The sequence below is a fragment of the Dama dama genome, chromosome 9, assembly GCF_033118175.1.
Source record: "Dama dama isolate Ldn47 chromosome 9, ASM3311817v1, whole genome shotgun sequence".
Taxonomy (NCBI): Eukaryota; Metazoa; Chordata; class Mammalia; order Artiodactyla; family Cervidae; genus Dama; species Dama dama.
Window position 1 is genome coordinate 63,859,464 of NC_083689.1, and position 7,570 is coordinate 63,867,033.

Here is a 7,570-nt window from a genome sequence, read left to right on the forward strand (position 1 = left end):
CTAGCTTCGCGGTGTCCTCAGGAGAACCCCTGCCCTCTTCTCCCCTCTAATCCACCTCCCACCTGCCCTTACCACCAGCCTTCTTCACTGACTCTTGTTATAGGACCAGCCAGGGTCACGTTTTCTTAGGGTCTGTCTGGGCTCTTGGCTGAAGACCTGGGGAACAGCAGAGGAGACTTGGTTGAGCCATTTGGCTTCAGGGTTAAGGTGGTATGCAGTGGCTCCCCGTGTAGAGGGCTGGGTCTGGGGCACCCTTAAACACAGCTTGAGACATCAAGATTCTGAACGCAGCACTGAGAAGAGGGGATCCGTCAGGACACTTGGGGGCACAGAAACCCAACCTGCTAGTGCAGGCAAGGCTTGTGTAACCGTGAGAACGGAGGTGGGACAGAGGGAAGCTTTGGGGATGACTTGCAGTCTTTCCATCTTCTACCTTTTCCCTTCTGTGGGTGTTATTTTCACATCCCCAGACTCACCAGGAAGAGACTCAGAGCTGCTCTTTCTCAGTTCAAGTTAAAAAATCCTGAAGACTTTGTGGCTATATCATGGATGGGAGTGTAAAATGGTTCAGCCACTGTGGAAATCAAAAAGTTAAACAGAATTACCATATGACCTAGCAATTTCATCCCTAGTTATATACTCAAAAAAACTAAAAACGAACTCAAACATATATTTGTACACGAATGTTCGTAGCAGCACTATTTACAGTAGCCAAAAGGTGGAAACAGCCCAAATAGCCTTCAAGGGATGAATGGATAAACAAATTGTAGTAAATACGTACAATGGAATAGTACTCAGCCATTAAAAGGAAGGGAGTTCTGATACATGGTACAATGTGGATGAACCTCAAAACTAATATGCCAAGTGAAAGAATCCAGACACAAAATTTCACATATTATATGACTCCATCTGTGTGATGGAAGAGGAAAATCCGTAGACAGAATGTAGATTAGTGGTTGTTAGGGGAATTGGAAAGGGGAAATCAGAAGTAATTGCTTAATTGGTATAGGGTTTCCTTTGGAGGTGATAAAAGGGTTTGGGGACTAGATAGAGGTGGTGGTTGTACAACATTGAATTGAATTGTTAACTCTTATAATTGTAAATTATATGACTTTTACCACAGTGAAATTTAAAAGTCCCAGAGAAGAGCTCTGATTGGCTTAGCTTGGAATCAGGTGCCCACCCTGGCCAATCAACAGGGACTAGGGGTAGATCTGCAGAAAGAGGGTAGCTCCCATTGCTTGTCACATGGTTGCAGTCTGGAGAAGTTACACTTCCTGAAGAGGTGGGAGGCAGGGTGCTCTTCTGAGAATATGATACTTTAGTTTAATAAATAAAGGAACCTTTAAAGATCAGAGCTAAAAGAGAATTGGAAAGAAGCTTAAAGTCTGTTTATAAAAGTAACATGCTTGTCGCATATACTTTAGAAAACCTTGAAAAATATTAAGAAAAAATAAATATCACCATAATTGTCATGACTCAGAGATTATCTTGGTTAACATTTTATATATATATACATATAGATAAATAGATATAGATATAGATATCCTCCAGACCTTTTTTTAATGCATTTCTAGCTATAAACACACATATATAGATAAAAATGCCTTTAATGCTTTTTATTCTGTCTCCTGTTTTTTTTTTTTTTCACTTAATCTGTTTTGGACTTTTTTAAATGTCATCAAATGTAGATTCATGCCATCATTTCCCATCATTTTAATATCTGTGAGCCATGACTTTTGAGTGGAAGTTTCTGAAAGGCTCCTTTGATGAAGTGGCATTTGAACAAGCCATTGAATGATCAGGAGGTAGACACAGCAGCCAGAGCTTTCTCAGCAGAGGGAACCGTATGGACAAATTCATGTCACTGACCATCTAGAAGCGGGCCTTTGATGAGGGAGACAGAGAGGGGAGGTAATTTTACCAAGGTCATGCAATGAGTTGGTGTGAAGGGGTCAACGAACCCAGGACTCCCAGCTCCCAGCTCAGGGCTCTGGCCTCTGCCAAGTCCTTTCCAGCCTCCTCACACCGACACTCAAGGCCTCACATCACCTGGCTCTCATGCACTTTCATTTTCTTCACGGCAAATGACCACGGGTCATGGATCATGCTTTGCTTTTTTGTGCAGACAGGGAAGTTCAAGGCCCACTGAGGGTAGAGCTATCTGAGGTCACAGAACTGGAGGGTATCAGGGTGATAGCCCTCGCAGCATGTCAGTCCCGGGGCTGGGACTTGGCCTGCACTCCACCCAGAGCCCCCTGCCTCCTCCTCTTGGAGCCAGGCCTGTACCGCCCCTGAGTCACAGCGGCCAGCCCGCCTGCCATGAGTCAGCAGCATTCTTCAGGGCTGAGCGCACGGCAGCACAGCCACAGGCCCTCCCCTGTAACCTGGGGCGAGCCTCGCTCGTCCTCTGGCTAGCCCGGGTGTGAGAGCCAGCCGGGTGAGTGGCCCTGGGTCACGGCCTGACGGCCTGGGAGCTGACCTGTTGGGGGGGCCTCAGGGATTCAGATGACTCAGAGGAACCTCAGCTGCCTCGGGGCTGCGCGGAAGCTAGACACTGACCCTGTGTGCTCTCAGTGAAGGGCCCTGGCTGGAAGATCCTGGCAACGGTCTAGGCTGGGAGACAAGGTAGGAGGCAGTGAGAAGATTCTCTGACACCCCCTCCACTCCTCTTTGGTCAGGTCACTCCCCACCTCTGGGTGCAGAGGGAGTGGGGGATGTTAAGAGCACAGAATTTGCCATTAGACAAACCCAGTTTGCAGGTGGAGCTGCAATTCTGCCTCTTATGCACACGTGACCCAGGCTAGTTCCTTAACCTCTCTGGGCCTCTGAAAATGGGAAGACCAGTACCCACCTCATAGAGCTGCAACAGGACTAAATGAAATACTGTATATAATGCACTCAATGCAGTGCAGGGCAGAGAGAAAGCACTTAAGAACTGAATGCCTAAGAACTGAATAGTAAATATTATCCAGGCTGTTTTCTGGCATTCTTCTTTTATTCATTCACCCATTCACTTAGCCAATATTTATTGAATATTTACAGAGCTGAGAACAGGGCTTTCCAGAGACTAGAAGTCATCTTGTTGCTGATGTTCATGGTTGAGAACTTGGCTGAACAGAGAAAACGCAGATGTTGACAGCAGGCGTGGTCTCCATCATCATGGAACTTACATTCTAGTGGGAAAAAGTGACATCATAAGTAGGCAAACAGATAATAAACAAGAAAGTGACAGACATGGTTGAGGTGATTTAGGGAGGCCACTTAGATGGAGTGAGCAGGGGTGGCTTCTCTAAGGGGGTGATGTTTACTGAGATGAGAGGGTTGAACTGTGAGGGGCTGGCTCTCTCAAGAGGCAGGAGGGGGAGCGCTTCCGCTAGGGTGAAGGCAAGGGTGAGCCCCAGCACCCGGTGAAGGCCTGCTGGGGCAGGAAGGGCAAAGAGGCGGATGAGGCTGCCAGCGTGGCAGGACCTTTCACGCCGTGTTAAAACATGTTCTTTTCTTTCTAAACGCAATTCGATGACTCTGTGGGCTAGGGTTCCAGGGCAAGACTCCCAAATGCCTGAATCAGAACTCAGCTGGGAGGGCTTGACCATTTTCCCCAGGGGACAGCCTGTGTCTTGTCCAGGATGCTGTGACCCTCAGCCCTCCCAGCACCGGCTGGGGCCTCCCAGGAGCAGGGAGACCACAGCAAAGCTGCCCAGGGCCGGCTATTTCTGGTGGGGGAGGGGGCGCCTGGGCCCTGCAGCTGCATTCCTGGAGCAGATCTGCCCGAATGGTTGGGCCTGAGGAATGCAGAACCACCCCTACCCCAGACACAAGGAGCCTTTTCTCGCACAGGCCCCTGGAATGAGGCTTTCTGGGGGCTGGAGGTCACTGGATTTCTGCTGTTTATGGTTAAGACCTTTGCCGAGCAGAGAAAACACAGCTGTCAGCTAGAGGCCCAGCACAACACCTGCAGGGAGGGGGCTGCCAGACTCGCCTACCAAGTTGAGTCCCACTGGCACCTATGTGACTGTCCTCAGCAGGGATGACAGCCTGCCCTAGATACTCCCCTGAACCCACTTTAGAGACAGTGAAGCTGAGGCCACTCCACTGGATCATAATTGCTCATGTCGAGAACTTCTTATGGGCCTGCATTGTGATAAGAGCTTGACCAACATTTCCCAACAGCCCTGTGACGTGGTGTCTCCTATTGCTGACATTTTATAGATGGGGAAACCAAGCCTTAGAGGGATCCCATTACATGCCTGATGTCAAGGAACTGTTAAGTGGAGATATCTGGATCTGAATCTAGGCTTTCTGACTCTAAAGCTCCCTCTGGGATTTTTTTTTTTTCTTTTTTTCCTGGTCTTGTTTTATTTACTTAATCTTTTTTCTCCAAGGAAACTTCTTAATACTACTATTAATGAAACACTCATCTCAGGCAAAGGTAAAAAATGCAATGAGGGCCTTCCCTGGCCCCAGTGGCTAAAACTCCATGCTTCCATTGCAGGGGACATGGGTTCGATCCCTGGTCAGGGAACTAGGATTCTGCATGCTCTGTGACATGGCCAGAAATTAAAATAAATAAAGAAAGAAAAATGAATGCAATAAAAATCGAATAACATGCAGGGACTTCCCTGGTGGTCCACTGGCTAAGACTCTGCACACTCAATGCAGGGGGCCTGGGTTAGATCCCTGGTCAGGTAACTAGATCCCACATACCGCAACTAAGAGTCAGCATGCTACAACTAAAGATCCCATGTGCTGCACTCGACACAGCTTAAATTAATTAATTAACTAATTAAATACTAAGAAAGTAAAGTCTAACTAAATACTGTTGCAGTCCAAAGATCTGAACCTGAGAGTTGCTCTCAGATGATGAAAAGGAGAGATTAACACATGTCAGGTAGGTGTCTGTGAAGCACTAGCACTGAATGGAGGCTTTCACCTTGAAAGAATCTGAAAGCTAAAATGAGAGGGAAAAGGAGGCCAGTTTTTCACCATGTGCTTCCTAGTCCTTTAATGCAGTTTGGCTATGTGCTCCTCATTAGTGCCGTTCACCAAACATTTCTGGATATTTGCCTTCCAGGCTCAAGGAAGGATGACATCTCCTGGTGGCATTGTGGTTGGATGGGACCACATGACCAGTTCTGGTCCTGAATTGTACATTATTTGAGGCTGGAACATTTAATTGCTGATTAAATGATCTCCAATACTCTTTTCCAGAAAGTGGTTGCCTCACAGCCTAGGTTCCTGAGTGAGGACCAAACCAAGGAAAGTGAACACCTGGCGGAACCACGGTGAATAGGTAACAGAAGCAAGAAACAAGCCATTAAGGCTTTCAGGTTGTTTGTTTAACACAGCACTGCCTAACTATCCTGACTAATGCAGCATGTCACCCAGAAGCACGCTGAAGATGCAGTGTGGGCTTCCTTTCAGAGCCCACAGCCTTAATTCCCATGTGGTACAGACACTGGCCAGACCCATGCCTTGGTCTTCCTTACGGAAGGCTCTTACCTTTACCAGCTCTCCCTCCCTGGGTTCACTACTTTAGAAAACTAGTGAAAACATACTTTTGTCCAAAGTGCCCTTGACTCTTCTCCTCCCAGGACTTGGCTTGTCTATTTGTCTCCGGCAGGAATGATACACACCTCCACCTCTGCCCCAGCCAGTGTCATGGTAAAGAGACAGACTGCCTGTATCTGGATCCAGGCTCTGCTGATTGTCAGCTGTGTGATCTAGACTCATCACTTCACCTCCCCGGGGATGTTTCCTCATCTATAACATAGAGATGGCAACAGAACTCTTCTATTTGCATAACTGTTGTGAGGATTCAAAATGATAATATATGTAAAACACAAAGAACAATGCCTGGTACATAAGAAGTTATTTATAAGCATCAAGCTATCAGTATGTTCCCTCTTCATTGGAATCCTGCCTTGGCCTTGCTTCTGGCTTGTGCATGAAGGGCCTGGGGACCCTCCCCCTTATTCCTGAAGGTTCTTTTGAATACTAGGTGGGAAGACTGGACAGCAAGTACAAGAGTTTGCCAAGGCTCTCATAACAAAGTACCATAAACAGATGGCTTAAAGCAACAGAAATTTATTCTCACACACTGCTGGAGACTAGATATTTAAAATCAAGGTGTCCACAGGGCCATGCTCCTTCTGAGACTCTGGGTAGAATCCCTACCTCTTCCTGGCTTCTGATGGTGGCCATCGGACCTTGACCTTTCTTCGAGAGCAGGAGCATCACACTAATCTCTGTCTCTGTTATGTCACATGGCATTCTCTGTGAGTTGTATCTTCACAGGGTGTTCTCCACGTGTCTGTCTCTTCTTTTTTTATAGAGGACACCAGTCCTATTGGATTAGCCTACCCTCCCAAACCAATGTGACCTCATTTTAGCTTGATTTCATCTGCAAGACTATTTCCAAACCAGGCCACTTTCACAGGTACTGAGGTCAGGACGTCAACATATCTTTTGGGGAACGTGATTCAACCAGAAATGCCAGGAGTTGGGAGACATGACCTCTTGACCTCTGACTTTCCCCATGGGACCACAGACACTGGGACGCAGGTGAGCAGGGAGCTTTGGCTGGGGCATAAGGACACCTGCTTCGGCTCCCGTGTGACCCTGGGCACTCCCCTTTCTGGCCTTGTTCTTCTTCATGGTAAGACAAGGAAAAGCACCCAACCAGGTTCTTGTGAGACCCAAATAAGGTAGGAGGTGGTATGAAGGGGCCTTCCCACTTGAACCCCCATGCACAGATCAGAAGATTTTCTCTCAGCCCTGGACTGCTCTCCCATCCTCTCCCATGAGCTGGGCAGACTTACTGCAACGACAGCTTTTCTACTGACTCTGCTAATTAGACGCGCCCTAACTCAGCCCCCCAACCGTCTCCATCTCTGAGGTTCTCTCATGAACTCACCCTTTCTCCTGGCTTCCTTAGTTCAGTTACTTGGCTCCCTAAGTCTCAGTTTCCTTCCCTGTAAAGTAGGAGGATTGGTTGCCACCTCGTATGCTAATTGCAAGGATTAAATTTAGAGGCAATGCAGTTAAGTCAGCACAGTGCCTGACACATGGTAAATTGAATAAACATTCATTAATATTGATTTGATCATCACCACAGGGAACTAGCGCATACAACATAGAGACAGTGCATCCGAGTCATTGCATCTCCCCTTAGCCCTGGGCCTTCATTCATGCCTTCATCCAGCAGCCTTCGATGCGGCCCCCTACTCAGTGTCTTGCTAGGCTTCTAAGAGGATGGGTCTGGTGTTTGGAAATCGTGCTGGCTGGGCTTTCTGAGAGGCTTGGGGAATGACTCCCCTCTCTTTGGTTCTCAGTCTTCTCATCTGCACAATGCGGGTTTGAGGCTATGCAGGCTCTGGGAGGCCCCACCTGCTTTCCTGTTGGGTGATTCCAGCCTGAAGTGGTCCTTGAGGGTACTTCTGGCCCCAGACCAGGAGTGGTTGAGGATGGGCACAGTGGCAGGGGTTCAAAGGCCAGGACTCCTGGTTCTTCTGCCTGCCTTGCCACTGGCATGCTGGGGCAATGCCTTCCCCTCTTTGAGGGCCTTTCC

At 47.9% G+C, this 7,570-nt stretch overlaps 1 long non-coding RNA gene across 1 annotated transcript; it reads left to right on the top strand.

Moving 5' to 3' along the window:
• The first annotated feature begins 2,358 nt into the window (after positions 1-2,358).
• Positions 2,359-6,359, top strand: LOC133061442 (uncharacterized). Its single transcript, XR_009693985.1, has 3 exons — positions 2,359-2,628; positions 5,212-5,293; positions 5,624-6,359. It is a non-coding gene; the product is annotated as an uncharacterized LOC133061442 (long non-coding RNA).
• Positions 6,360-7,570: the final 1,211 nt, after the last annotated feature.